Genomic DNA, 14141 nt, shown 5'->3' with positions numbered 1-14141 from the left:
TCACCGTCTTATATAAAGTTCAGATGGAACTTTGCACGTGTCATAGTGGAGCCCTCAGGATTCCAGAGCCAGCTTTCTGACATCATAATGGGGCCTCAGAGATAAAAGCCTGGGCCCAGGCAGTGTTGGTCAGTGCTGCTCAGCAGGCAGCACTGGACTGGACTGGATTACAGCTGATACAAGGTGTGAAGGAACAAGGGGTGGCTGTGGGCATGCACTTGCTGCCGCTGCCAGTGTTTATCTGCATGGCAGCAGGGCATTTGGGCGTTGCCAGGAAGGCGTTTTTATGTAGATTCCTCCTCTTTCAGCACTGCATTGTGGTGCAAGCAAAAGAAGCAAATCCTGTCTGGCTTCCTCTCCGGCCTTTATTCACCTCCCGTGTAGCTGTGAGTGTGTGAGCCTGCAGGGCCCCATGGAATTGCCTAGAAGTAGGCTGAATCGCTGCAAGGGCTGAACAGCAGTATCGGGCAGGCTCGGGCAACGCGCGGCCCGTTCGGGTTATCGCTTCTCGGCCTTTTGGCTAAGATCAAGTGTAGTATCTGTTCTTATCAGTTTAATATCTGATACGTCCCCTATCTGGGGACCATATATTAAATGGATTTTTAGAACAGGGAGATGGAAATAGAGCTTGCTCTGTCCACTCCACGCATTGACCTGGTATTGCAGTATTTCCAGGACCGGTGCACCCTTTCCTTATGTGTTGACTAAAAGCAGATTCCAAAAGTGTTTTTTGTCTTTGCTATTGTTTCTGTCTTTCTGAAGGGATCTCCCCTTTTAATCCCATTATTTCAACACCTGTTGGACAATGCATGAGTGATAATGAGCTCATTGATTAAATGCAATTAATGAATAGATTGCCACCTCTTGTTGTGTGTCGTCTGTGTTTCTGTGTTTCCGGCATTTCACATTGGAACACCTCATTCACCTTCCTTGTCTTCTCTCCGCCCTCCCTTTTAGGTAAGTTAAAGAGCTGCACCTGAGCCAGCCACTGATTGATTGATTGATTGATTGATTGATTGATTGATTGATTGATTGATTGATTGATGCAGCACAACAGTCAAATAGTGGAGTGGAGTAGGGGAACAGCAAACAGCCAATAAAGCAGCCCGCCCGCTCGCCTGCCCGCCACAATGGACCTACCTGTGTACACTAGATGGATGTGATGGAATGTACTGTCGTCCCTACATTTCAAGAAGAAGTAAGAATTGCAGTTGCAACAAAGCCTTGCTTGCCTACAAAGAGAGCAGCAATTTGGATTTGTTACTATGTTACCTAGAAGAATAACAAACTGTGCAAGGATGGAGGTTGTAGGAGCAAGGAGAAGTTGTCTGTAAAGTTGGTGGATGCCTATTTTCCATTTTGCAGTCCCTTGTCTCCCTCTTGTGGCCTCCTGGAGGCAACTAGCTGTGCAAAAAAAAGACAGCCTGGCGGCCGGCTGTTGCAGTGTTGCCCTCTCAGGCAACACTGAGTGACTGACTGAGCCTCACCGTCTTATATAAAGTTCAGACGGAACTTTGCACGTGTCATAGTGGAGCCCTCAGGATTCCAGAGCCAGCTTTCTGACATCATAATGGGGCCTCAGAGATAAAAGCCTGGGCCCAGGCAGTGTTGGTCAGTGCTGCTCAGCAGGCAGCACTGGACTGGACTGGATTACAGCTGATACAAGGTGTGAAGGAACAAGGGGTGGCTGTGGGCATGCACTTGCTGCCGCTGCCAGTGTTTATCTGCATGGCAGCAGGGCATTTGGGCGTTGCCAGGAAGGCGTTTTTATGTAGATTCCTCCTCTTTCAGCACTGCATTGTGGTGCAAGCAAAAGAAGCAAATCCTGTCTGGCTTCCTCTCCGGCCTTTATTCACCTCCCGTGTAGCTGTGAGTGTGTGAGCCTGCAGGGCCCCATGGAATTGCCTAGAAGTAGGCTGAATCGCTGCAAGGGCTGAACAGCAGTATCGGGCAGGCTCGGGCAACGCGCGGCCCGTTCGGGTTATCGCTTCTCGGCCTTTTGGCTAAGATCAAGTGTAGTATCTGTTCTTATCAGTTTAATATCTGATACGTCCCCTATCTGGGGACCATATATTAAATGGATTTTTAGAACAGGGAGATGGAAATAGAGCTTGCTCTGTCCACTCCACGCATTGACCTGGTATTGCAGTATTTCCAGGACCGGTGCACCCTTTCCTTATGTGTTGACTAAAAGCAGATTCCAAAAGTGTTTTTTGTCTTTGCTATTGTTTCTGTCTTTCTGAAGGGATCTCCCCTTTTAATCCCATTATTTCAACACCTGTTGGACAATGCATGAGTGATAATGAGCTCATTGATTAAATGCAATTAATGAATAGATTGCCACCTCTTGTTGTGTGTCGTCTGTGTTTCTGTGTTTCCGGCATTTCACATTGGAACACCTCATTCACCTTCCTTGTCTTCTCTCCGCCCTCCCTTTTAGGTAAGTTAAAGAGCTGCACCTGAGCCAGCCACTGATTGATTGATTGATTGATTGATTGATTGATTGATTGATTGATTGATTGATTGATGCAGCACAACAGTCAAATAGTGGAGTGGAGTAGGGGAACAGCAAACAGCCAATAAAGCAGCCCGCCCGCTCGCCTGCCCGCCACAATGGACCTACCTGTGTACACTAGATGGATGTGATGGAATGTACTGTCGTCCCTACATTTCAAGAAGAAGTAAGAATTGCAGTTGCAACAAAGCCTTGCTTGCCTACAAAGAGAGCAGCAATTTGGATTTGTTACTATGTTACCTAGAAGAATAACAAACTGTGCAAGGATGGAGGTTGTAGGAGCAAGGAGAAGTTGTCTGTAAAGTTGGTGGATGCCTATTTTCCATTTTGCAGTCCCTTGTCTCCCTCTTGTGGCCTCCTGGAGGCAACTAGCTGTGCAAAAAAAAGACAGCCTGGCGGCCGGCTGTTGCAGTGTTGCCCTCTCAGGCAACACTGAGTGACTGACTGAGCCTCACCGTCTTATATAAAGTTCAGACGGAACTTTGCACGTGTCATAGTGGAGCCCTCAGGATTCCAGAGCCAGCTTTCTGACATCATAATGGGGCCTCAGAGATAAAAGCCTGGGCCCAGGCAGTGTTGGTCAGTGCTGCTCAGCAGGCAGCACTGGACTGGACTGGATTACAGCTGATACAAGGTGTGAAGGAACAAGGGGTGGCTGTGGGCATGCACTTGCTGCCGCTGCCAGTGTTTATCTGCATGGCAGCAGGGCATTTGGGCGTTGCCAGGAAGGCGTTTTTATGTAGATTCCTCCTCTTTCAGCACTGCATTGTGGTGCAAGCAAAAGAAGCAAATCCTGTCTGGCTTCCTCTCCGGCCTTTATTCACCTCCCGTGTAGCTGTGAGTGTGTGAGCCTGCAGGGCCCCATGGAATTGCCTAGAAGTAGGCTGAATCGCTGCAAGGGCTGAACAGCAGTATCGGGCAGGCTCGGGCAACGCGCGGCCCGTTCGGGTTATCGCTTCTCGGCCTTTTGGCTAAGATCAAGTGTAGTATCTGTTCTTATCAGTTTAATATCTGATACGTCCCCTATCTGGGGACCATATATTAAATGGATTTTTAGAACAGGGAGATGGAAATAGAGCTTGCTCTGTCCACTCCACGCATTGACCTGGTATTGCAGTATTTCCAGGACCGGTGCACCCTTTCCTTATGTGTTGACTAAAAGCAGATTCCAAAAGTGTTTTTTGTCTTTGCTATTGTTTCTGTCTTTCTGAAGGGATCTCCCCTTTTAATCCCATTATTTCAACACCTGTTGGACAATGCATGAGTGATAATGAGCTCATTGATTAAATGCAATTAATGAATAGATTGCCACCTCTTGTTGTGTGTCGTCTGTGTTTCTGTGTTTCCGGCATTTCACATTGGAACACCTCATTCACCTTCCTTGTCTTCTCTCCGCCCTCCCTTTTAGGTAAGTTAAAGAGCTGCACCTGAGCCAGCCACTGATTGATTGATTGATTGATTGATTGATTGATTGATTGATTGATGCAGCACAACAGTCAAATAGTGGAGTGGAGTAGGGGAACAGCAAACAGCCAATAAAGCAGCCCGCCCGCTCGCCTGCCCGCCACAATGGACCTACCTGTGTACACTAGATGGATGTGATGGAATGTACTGTCGTCCCTACATTTCAAGAAGAAGTAAGAATTGCAGTTGCAACAAAGCCTTGCTTGCCTACAAAGAGAGCAGCAATTTGGATTTGTTACTATGTTACCTAGAAGAATAACAAACTGTGCAAGGATGGAGGTTGTAGGAGCAAGGAGAAGTTGTCTGTAAAGTTGGTGGATGCCTATTTTCCATTTTGCAGTCCCTTGTCTCCCTCTTGTGGCCTCCTGGAGGCAACTAGCTGTGCAAAAAAAAGACAGCCTGGCGGCCGGCTGTTGCAGTGTTGCCCTCTCAGGCAACACTGAGTGACTGACTGAGCCTCACCGTCTTATATAAAGTTCAGACGGAACTTTGCACGTGTCATAGTGGAGCCCTCAGGATTCCAGAGCCAGCTTTCTGACATCATAATGGGGCCTCAGAGATAAAAGCCTGGGCCCAGGCAGTGTTGGTCAGTGCTGCTCAGCAGGCAGCACTGGACTGGACTGGATTACAGCTGATACAAGGTGTGAAGGAACAAGGGGTGGCTGTGGGCATGCACTTGCTGCCGCTGCCAGTGTTTATCTGCATGGCAGCAGGGCATTTGGGCGTTGCCAGGAAGGCGTTTTTATGTAGATTCCTCCTCTTTCAGCACTGCATTGTGGTGCAAGCAAAAGAAGCAAATCCTGTCTGGCTTCCTCTCCGGCCTTTATTCACCTCCCGTGTAGCTGTGAGTGTGTGAGCCTGCAGGGCCCCATGGAATTGCCTAGAAGTAGGCTGAATCGCTGCAAGGGCTGAACAGCAGTATCGGGCAGGCTCGGGCAACGCGCGGCCCGTTCGGGTTATCGCTTCTCGGCCTTTTGGCTAAGATCAAGTGTAGTATCTGTTCTTATCAGTTTAATATCTGATACGTCCCCTATCTGGGGACCATATATTAAATGGATTTTTAGAACAGGGAGATGGAAATAGAGCTTGCTCTGTCCACTCCACGCATTGACCTGGTATTGCAGTATTTCCAGGACCGGTGCACCCTTTCCTTATGTGTTGACTAAAAGCAGATTCCAAAAGTGTTTTTTGTCTTTGCTATTGTTTCTGTCTTTCTGAAGGGATCTCCCCTTTTAATCCCATTATTTCAACACCTGTTGGACAATGCATGAGTGATAATGAGCTCATTGATTAAATGCAATTAATGAATAGATTGCCACCTCTTGTTGTGTGTCGTCTGTGTTTCTGTGTTTCCGGCATTTCACATTGGAACACCTCATTCACCTTCCTTGTCTTCTCTCCGCCCTCCCTTTTAGGTAAGTTAAAGAGCTGCACCTGAGCCAGCCACTGATTGATTGATTGATTGATTGATTGATTGATTGATGCAGCACAACAGTCAAATAGTGGAGTGGAGTAGGGGAACAGCAAACAGCCAATAAAGCAGCCCGCCCGCTCGCCTGCCCGCCACAATGGACCTACCTGTGTACACTAGATGGATGTGATGGAATGTACTGTCGTCCCTACATTTCAAGAAGAAGTAAGAATTGCAGTTGCAACAAAGCCTTGCTTGCCTACAAAGAGAGCAGCAATTTGGATTTGTTACTATGTTACCTAGAAGAATAACAAACTGTGCAAGGATGGAGGTTGTAGGAGCAAGGAGAAGTTGTCTGTAAAGTTGGTGGATGCCTATTTTCCATTTTGCAGTCCCTTGTCTCCCTCTTGTGGCCTCCTGGAGGCAACTAGCTGTGCAAAAAAAAGACAGCCTGGCGGCCGGCTGTTGCAGTGTTGCCCTCTCAGGCAACACTGAGTGACTGACTGAGCCTCACCGTCTTATATAAAGTTCAGACGGAACTTTGCACGTGTCATAGTGGAGCCCTCAGGATTCCAGAGCCAGCTTTCTGACATCATAATGGGGCCTCAGAGATAAAAGCCTGGGCCCAGGCAGTGTTGGTCAGTGCTGCTCAGCAGGCAGCACTGGACTGGACTGGATTACAGCTGATACAAGGTGTGAAGGAACAAGGGGTGGCTGTGGGCATGCACTTGCTGCCGCTGCCAGTGTTTATCTGCATGGCAGCAGGGCATTTGGGCGTTGCCAGGAAGGCGTTTTTATGTAGATTCCTCCTCTTTCAGCACTGCATTGTGGTGCAAGCAAAAGAAGCAAATCCTGTCTGGCTTCCTCTCCGGCCTTTATTCACCTCCCGTGTAGCTGTGAGTGTGTGAGCCTGCAGGGCCCCATGGAATTGCCTAGAAGTAGGCTGAATCGCTGCAAGGGCTGAACAGCAGTATCGGGCAGGCTCGGGCAACGCGCGGCCCGTTCGGGTTATCGCTTCTCGGCCTTTTGGCTAAGATCAAGTGTAGTATCTGTTCTTATCAGTTTAATATCTGATACGTCCCCTATCTGGGGACCATATATTAAATGGATTTTTAGAACAGGGAGATGGAAATAGAGCTTGCTCTGTCCACTCCACGCATTGACCTGGTATTGCAGTATTTCCAGGACCGGTGCACCCTTTCCTTATGTGTTGACTAAAAGCAGATTCCAAAAGTGTTTTTTGTCTTTGCTATTGTTTCTGTCTTTCTGAAGGGATCTCCCCTTTTAATCCCATTATTTCAACACCTGTTGGACAATGCATGAGTGATAATGAGCTCATTGATTAAATGCAATTAATGAATAGATTGCCACCTCTTGTTGTGTGTCGTCTGTGTTTCTGTGTTTCCGGCATTTCACATTGGAACACCTCATTCACCTTCCTTGTCTTCTCTCCGCCCTCCCTTTTAGGTAAGTTAAAGAGCTGCACCTGAGCCAGCCACTGATTGATTGATTGATTGATTGATTGATTGATTGATTGATTGATTGATTGATTGATTGATGCAGCACAACAGTCAAATAGTGGAGTGGAGTAGGGGAACAGCAAACAGCCAATAAAGCAGCCCGCCCGCTCGCCTGCCCGCCACAATGGACCTACCTGTGTACACTAGATGGATGTGATGGAATGTACTGTCGTCCCTACATTTCAAGAAGAAGTAAGAATTGCAGTTGCAACAAAGCCTTGCTTGCCTACAAAGAGAGCAGCAATTTGGATTTGTTACTATGTTACCTAGAAGAATAACAAACTGTGCAAGGATGGAGGTTGTAGGAGCAAGGAGAAGTTGTCTGTAAAGTTGGTGGATGCCTATTTTCCATTTTGCAGTCCCTTGTCTCCCTCTTGTGGCCTCCTGGAGGCAACTAGCTGTGCAAAAAAAAGACAGCCTGGCGGCCGGCTGTTGCAGTGTTGCCCTCTCAGGCAACACTGAGTGACTGACTGAGCCTCACCGTCTTATATAAAGTTCAGACGGAACTTTGCACGTGTCATAGTGGAGCCCTCAGGATTCCAGAGCCAGCTTTCTGACATCATAATGGGGCCTCAGAGATAAAAGCCTGGGCCCAGGCAGTGTTGGTCAGTGCTGCTCAGCAGGCAGCACTGGACTGGACTGGATTACAGCTGATACAAGGTGTGAAGGAACAAGGGGTGGCTGTGGGCATGCACTTGCTGCCGCTGCCAGTATTTATCTGCATGGCAGCAGGGCATTTGGGCGTTGCCAGGAAGGCGTTTTTATGTAGATTCCTCCTCTTTCAGCACTGCATTGTGGTGCAAGCAAAAGAAGCAAATCCTGTCTGGCTTCCTCTCCGGCCTTTATTCACCTCCCGTGTAGCTGTGAGTGTGTGAGCCTGCAGGGCCCCATGGAATTGCCTAGAAGTAGGCTGAATCGCTGCAAGGGCTGAACAGCAGTATCGGGCAGGCTCGGGCAACGCGCGGCCCGTTCGGGTTATCGCTTCTCGGCCTTTTGGCTAAGATCAAGTGTAGTATCTGTTCTTATCAGTTTAATATCTGATACGTCCCCTATCTGGGGACCATATATTAAATGGATTTTTAGAACAGGGAGATGGAAATAGAGCTTGCTCTGTCCACTCCACGCATTGACCTGGTATTGCAGTATTTCCAGGACCGGTGCACCCTTTCCTTATGTGTTGACTAAAAGCAGATTCCAAAAGTGTTTTTTGTCTTTGCTATTGTTTCTGTCTTTCTGAAGGGATCTCCCCTTTTAATCCCATTATTTCAACACCTGTTGGACAATGCATGAGTGATAATGAGCTCATTGATTAAATGCAATTAATGAATAGATTGCCACCTCTTGTTGTGTGTCGTCTGTGTTTCTGTGTTTCCGGCATTTCACATTGGAACACCTCATTCACCTTCCTTGTCTTCTCTCCGCCCTCCCTTTTAGGTAAGTTAAAGAGCTGCACCTGAGCCAGCCACTGATTGATTGATTGATTGATTGATTGATTGATTGATTGATTGATTGCAGCACAACAGTCAAATAGTGGAGTGGAGTAGGGGAACAGCAAACAGCCAATAAAGCAGCCCGCCCGCTCGCCTGCCCGCCACAATGGACCTACCTGTGTACACTAGATGGATGTGATGGAATGTACTGTCGTCCCTACATTTCAAGAAGAAGTAAGAATTGCAGTTGCAACAAAGCCTTGCTTGCCTACAAAGAGAGCAGCAATTTGGATTTGTTACTATGTTACCTAGAAGAATAACAAACTGTGCAAGGATGGAGGTTGTAGGAGCAAGGAGAAGTTGTCTGTAAAGTTGGTGGATGCCTATTTTCCATTTTGCAGTCCCTTGTCTCCCTCTTGTGGCCTCCTGGAGGCAACTAGCTGTGCAAAAAAAAGACAGCCTGGCGGCCGGCTGTTGCAGTGTTGCCCTCTCAGGCAACACTGAGTGACTGACTGAGCCTCACCGTCTTATATAAAGTTCAGACGGAACTTTGCACGTGTCATAGTGGAGCCCTCAGGATTCCAGAGCCAGCTTTCTGACATCATAATGGGGCCTCAGAGATAAAAGCCTGGGCCCAGGCAGTGTTGGTCAGTGCTGCTCAGCAGGCAGCACTGGACTGGACTGGATTACAGCTGATACAAGGTGTGAAGGAACAAGGGGTGGCTGTGGGCATGCACTTGCTGCCGCTGCCAGTGTTTATCTGCATGGCAGCAGGGCATTTGGGCGTTGCCAGGAAGGCGTTTTTATGTAGATTCCTCCTCTTTCAGCACTGCATTGTGGTGCAAGCAAAAGAAGCAAATCCTGTCTGGCTTCCTCTCCGGCCTTTATTCACCTCCCGTGTAGCTGTGAGTGTGTGAGCCTGCAGGGCCCCATGGAATTGCCTAGAAGTAGGCTGAATCGCTGCAAGGGCTGAACAGCAGTATCGGGCAGGCTCGGGCAACGCGCGGCCCGTTCGGGTTATCGCTTCTCGGCCTTTTGGCTAAGATCAAGTGTAGTATCTGTTCTTATCAGTTTAATATCTGATACGTCCCCTATCTGGGGACCATATATTAAATGGATTTTTAGAACAGGGAGATGGAAATAGAGCTTGCTCTGTCCACTCCACGCATTGACCTGGTATTGCAGTATTTCCAGGACCGGTGCACCCTTTCCTTATGTGTTGACTAAAAGCAGATTCCAAAAGTGTTTTTTGTCTTTGCTATTGTTTCTGTCTTTCTGAAGGGATCTCCCCTTTTAATCCCATTATTTCAACACCTGTTGGACAATGCATGAGTGATAATGAGCTCATTGATTGATTAAATGCAATTAATGAATAGATTGCCACCTCTTGTTGTGTGTCGTCTGTGTTTCTGTGTTTCCGGCATTTCACATTGGAACACCTCATTCACCTTCCTTGTCTTCTCTCCGCCCTCCCTTTTAGGTAAGTTAAAGAGCTGCACCTGAGCCAGCCACTGATTGATTGATTGATTGATTGATTGATTGATTGATTGATTGATTGATTGATTGATGCAGCACAACAGTCAAATAGTGGAGTGGAGTAGGGGAACAGCAAACAGCCAATAAAGCAGCCCGCCCGCTCGCCTGCCCGCCACAATGGACCTACCTGTGTACACTAGATGGATGTGATGGAATGTACTGTCGTCCCTACATTTCAAGAAGAAGTAAGAATTGCAGTTGCAACAAAGCCTTGCTTGCCTACAAAGAGAGCAGCAATTTGGATTTGTTACTATGTTACCTAGAAGAATAACAAACTGTGCAAGGATGGAGGTTGTAGGAGCAAGGAGAAGTTGTCTGTAAAGTTGGTGGATGCCTATTTTCCATTTTGCAGTCCCTTGTCTCCCTCTTGTGGCCTCCTGGAGGCAACTAGCTGTGCAAAAAAAAGACAGCCTGGCGGCCGGCTGTTGCAGTGTTGCCCTCTCAGGCAACACTGAGTGACTGACTGAGCCTCACCGTCTTATATAAAGTTCAGACGGAACTTTGCACGTGTCATAGTGGAGCCCTCAGGATTCCAGAGCCAGCTTTCTGACATCATAATGGGGCCTCAGAGATAAAAGCCTGGGCCCAGGCAGTGTTGGTCAGTGCTGCTCAGCAGGCAGCACTGGACTGGACTGGATTACAGCTGATACAAGGTGTGAAGGAACAAGGGGTGGCTGTGGGCATGCACTTGCTGCCGCTGCCAGTGTTTATCTGCATGGCAGCAGGGCATTTGGGCGTTGCCAGGAAGGCGTTTTTATGTAGATTCCTCCTCTTTCAGCACTGCATTGTGGTGCAAGCAAAAGAAGCAAATCCTGTCTGGCTTCCTCTCCGGCCTTTATTCACCTCCCGTGTAGCTGTGAGTGTGTGAGCCTGCAGGGCCCCATGGAATTGCCTAGAAGTAGGCTGAATCGCTGCAAGGGCTGAACAGCAGTATCGGGCAGGCTCGGGCAACGCGCGGCCCGTTCGGGTTATCGCTTCTCGGCCTTTTGGCTAAGATCAAGTGTAGTATCTGTTCTTATCAGTTTAATATCTGATACGTCCCCTATCTGGGGACCATATATTAAATGGATTTTTAGAACAGGGAGATGGAAATAGAGCTTGCTCTGTCCACTCCACGCATTGACCTGGTATTGCAGTATTTCCAGGACCGGTGCACCCTTTCCTTATGTGTTGACTAAAAGCAGATTCCAAAAGTGTTTTTTGTCTTTGCTATTGTTTCTGTCTTTCTGAAGGGATCTCCCCTTTTAATCCCATTATTTCAACACCTGTTGGACAATGCATGAGTGATAATGAGCTCATTGATTAAATGCAATTAATGAATAGATTGCCACCTCTTGTTGTGTGTCGTCTGTGTTTCTGTGTTTCCGGCATTTCACATTGGAACACCTCATTCACCTTCCTTGTCTTCTCTCCGCCCTCCCTTTTAGGTAAGTTAAAGAGCTGCACCTGAGCCAGCCACTGATTGATTGATTGATTGATTGATTGATTGATTGATTGATTGATTGATTGATTGATTGATGCAGCACAACAGTCAAATAGTGGAGTGGAGTAGGGGAACAGCAAACAGCCAATAAAGCAGCCCGCCCGCTCGCCTGCCCGCCACAATGGACCTACCTGTGTACACTAGATGGATGTGATGGAATGTACTGTCGTCCCTACATTTCAAGAAGAAGTAAGAATTGCAGTTGCAACAAAGCCTTGCTTGCCTACAAAGAGAGCAGCAATTTGGATTTGTTACTATGTTACCTAGAAGAATAACAAACTGTGCAAGGATGGAGGTTGTAGGAGCAAGGAGAAGTTGTCTGTAAAGTTGGTGGATGCCTATTTTCCATTTTGCAGTCCCTTGTCTCCCTCTTGTGGCCTCCTGGAGGCAACTAGCTGTGCAAAAAAAAGACAGCCTGGCGGCCGGCTGTTGCAGTGTTGCCCTCTCAGGCAACACTGAGTGACTGACTGAGCCTCACCGTCTTATATAAAGTTCAGACGGAACTTTGCACGTGTCATAGTGGAGCCCTCAGGATTCCAGAGCCAGCTTTCTGACATCATAATGGGGCCTCAGAGATAAAAGCCTGGGCCCAGGCAGTGTTGGTCAGTGCTGCTCAGCAGGCAGCACTGGACTGGACTGGATTACAGCTGATACAAGGTGTGAAGGAACAAGGGGTGGCTGTGGGCATGCACTTGCTGCCGCTGCCAGTGTTTATCTGCATGGCAGCAGGGCATTTGGGCGTTGCCAGGAAGGCGTTTTTATGTAGATTCCTCCTCTTTCAGCACTGCATTGTGGTGCAAGCAAAAGAAGCAAATCCTGTCTGGCTTCCTCTCCGGCCTTTATTCACCTCCCGTGTAGCTGTGAGTGTGTGAGCCTGCAGGGCCCCATGGAATTGCCTAGAAGTAGGCTGAATCGCTGCAAGGGCTGAACAGCAGTATCGGGCAGGCTCGGGCAACGCGCGGCCCGTTCGGGTTATCGCTTCTCGGCCTTTTGGCTAAGATCAAGTGTAGTATCTGTTCTTATCAGTTTAATATCTGATACGTCCCCTATCTGGGGACCATATATTAAATGGATTTTTAGAACAGGGAGATGGAAATAGAGCTTGCTCTGTCCACTCCACGCATTGACCTGGTATTGCAGTATTTCCAGGACCGGTGCACCCTTTCCTTATGTGTTGACTAAAAGCAGATTCCAAAAGTGTTTTTTGTCTTTGCTATTGTTTCTGTCTTTCTGAAGGGATCTCCCCTTTTAATCCCATTATTTCAACACCTGTTGGACAATGCATGAGTGATAATGAGCTCATTGATTAAATGCAATTAATGAATAGATTGCCACCTCTTGTTGTGTGTCGTCTGTGTTTCTGTGTTTCCGGCATTTCACATTGGAACACCTCATTCACCTTCCTTGTCTTCTCTCCGCCCTCCCTTTTAGGTAAGTTAAAGAGCTGCACCTGAGCCAGCCACTGATTGATTGATTGATTGATTGATTGATTGATTGATTGATTGATTGATTGATTGATTGATTGATTGATGCAGCACAACAGTCAAATAGTGGAGTGGAGTAGGGGAACAGCAAACAGCCAATAAAGCAGCCCGCCCGCTCGCCTGCCCGCCACAATGGACCTACCTGTGTACACTAGATGGATGTGATGGAATGTACTGTCGTCCCTACATTTCAAGAAGAAGTAAGAATTGCAGTTGCAACAAAGCCTTGCTTGCCTACAAAGAGAGCAGCAATTTGGATTTGTTACTATGTTACCTAGAAGAATAACAAACTGTGCAAGGATGGAGGTTGTAGGAGCAAGGAGAAGTTGTCTGTAAAGTTGGTGGATGCCTATTTTCCATTTTGCAGTCCCTTGTCTCCCTCTTGTGGCCTCCTGGAGGCAACTAGCTGTGCAAAAAAAAGACAGCCTGGCGGCCGGCTGTTGCAGTGTTGCCCTCTCAGGCAACACTGAGTGACTGACTGAGCCTCACCGTCTTATATAAAGTTCAGACGGAACTTTGCACGTGTCATAGTGGAGCCCTCAGGATTCCAGAGCCAGCTTTCTGACATCATAATGGGGCCTCAGAGATAAAAGCCTGGGCCCAGGCAGTGTTGGTCAGTGCTGCTCAGCAGGCAGCACTGGACTGGACTGGATTACAGCTGATACAAGGTGTGAAGGAACAAGGGGTGGCTGTGGGCATGCACTTGCTGCCGCTGCCAGTGTTTATCTGCATGGCAGCAGGGCATTTGGGCGTTGCCAGGAAGGCGTTTTTATGTAGATTCCTCCTCTTTCAGCACTGCATTGTGGTGCAAGCAAAAGAAGCAAATCCTGTCTGGCTTCCTCTCCGGCCTTTATTCACCTCCCGTGTAGCTGTGAGTGTGTGAGCCTGCAGGGCCCCATGGAATTGCCTAGAAGTAGGCTGAATCGCTGCAAGGGCTGAACAGCAGTATCGGGCAGGCTCGGGCAACGCGCGGCCCGTTCGGGTTATCGCTTCTCGGCCTTTTGGCTAAGATCAAGTGTAGTATCTGTTCTTATCAGTTTAATATCTGATACGTCCCCTATCTGGGGACCATATATTAAATGGATTTTTAGAACAGGGAGATGGAAATAGAGCTTGCTCTGTCCACTCCACGCATTGACCTGGTATTGCAGTATTTCCAGGACCGGTGCACCCTTTCCTTATGTGTTGACTAAAAGCAGATTCCAAAAGTGTTTTTTGTCTTTGCTATTGTTTCTGTCTTTCTGAAGGGATCTCCCCTTTTAATCCCATTATTTCAACACCTGTTGGACAATGCATGA

At 47.8% G+C, this 14141-nt stretch overlaps 10 non-coding genes across 10 annotated transcripts; all 10 read left to right on the top strand.

The window, feature by feature from the left end:
* Positions 1-500: 500 nt before the first annotated feature.
* On the top strand, positions 501-691 carry LOC142692771 (U2 spliceosomal RNA). Its single transcript, XR_012861180.1, has one exon. It is a non-coding gene; the product is annotated as a U2 spliceosomal RNA (small nuclear RNA).
* A 1292-nt stretch (positions 692-1983) lies between these two features.
* On the top strand, positions 1984-2174 carry LOC142692770 (U2 spliceosomal RNA). The gene has a single exon (XR_012861179.1). It is a non-coding gene; the product is annotated as a U2 spliceosomal RNA (small nuclear RNA).
* A 1292-nt stretch (positions 2175-3466) lies between these two features.
* Positions 3467-3657, top strand: LOC142692769 (U2 spliceosomal RNA). Its single transcript, XR_012861178.1, has one exon. It is a non-coding gene; the product is annotated as a U2 spliceosomal RNA (small nuclear RNA).
* A 1280-nt stretch (positions 3658-4937) lies between these two features.
* LOC142692768 (U2 spliceosomal RNA) lies at positions 4938-5128 on the top strand. The gene has a single exon (XR_012861177.1). It is a non-coding gene; the product is annotated as a U2 spliceosomal RNA (small nuclear RNA).
* A 1272-nt stretch (positions 5129-6400) lies between these two features.
* LOC142692767 (U2 spliceosomal RNA) lies at positions 6401-6591 on the top strand. Its single transcript, XR_012861176.1, has one exon. It is a non-coding gene; the product is annotated as a U2 spliceosomal RNA (small nuclear RNA).
* Positions 6592-7887: 1296 nt separating this feature from the next.
* Positions 7888-8078, top strand: LOC142692766 (U2 spliceosomal RNA). The gene has a single exon (XR_012861175.1). It is a non-coding gene; the product is annotated as a U2 spliceosomal RNA (small nuclear RNA).
* Positions 8079-9359: 1281 nt separating this feature from the next.
* Positions 9360-9550, top strand: LOC142692765 (U2 spliceosomal RNA). Its single transcript, XR_012861174.1, has one exon. It is a non-coding gene; the product is annotated as a U2 spliceosomal RNA (small nuclear RNA).
* Positions 9551-10846: 1296 nt separating this feature from the next.
* On the top strand, positions 10847-11037 carry LOC142692764 (U2 spliceosomal RNA). The gene has a single exon (XR_012861173.1). It is a non-coding gene; the product is annotated as a U2 spliceosomal RNA (small nuclear RNA).
* Positions 11038-12333: 1296 nt separating this feature from the next.
* On the top strand, positions 12334-12524 carry LOC142692763 (U2 spliceosomal RNA). The gene has a single exon (XR_012861172.1). It is a non-coding gene; the product is annotated as a U2 spliceosomal RNA (small nuclear RNA).
* Positions 12525-13828: 1304 nt separating this feature from the next.
* On the top strand, positions 13829-14019 carry LOC142692760 (U2 spliceosomal RNA). Its single transcript, XR_012861170.1, has one exon. It is a non-coding gene; the product is annotated as a U2 spliceosomal RNA (small nuclear RNA).
* Positions 14020-14141: the final 122 nt, after the last annotated feature.

This window comes from Rhinoderma darwinii (genome assembly GCF_050947455.1).
Source record: "Rhinoderma darwinii isolate aRhiDar2 chromosome 5 unlocalized genomic scaffold, aRhiDar2.hap1 SUPER_5_unloc_40, whole genome shotgun sequence".
NCBI classification, from domain to species: Eukaryota; Metazoa; Chordata; class Amphibia; order Anura; family Rhinodermatidae; genus Rhinoderma; species Rhinoderma darwinii.
The sequence above is the reverse complement of the archived record's forward strand: the minus strand, read 5'-3'. Positions and strand labels throughout refer to the sequence as shown.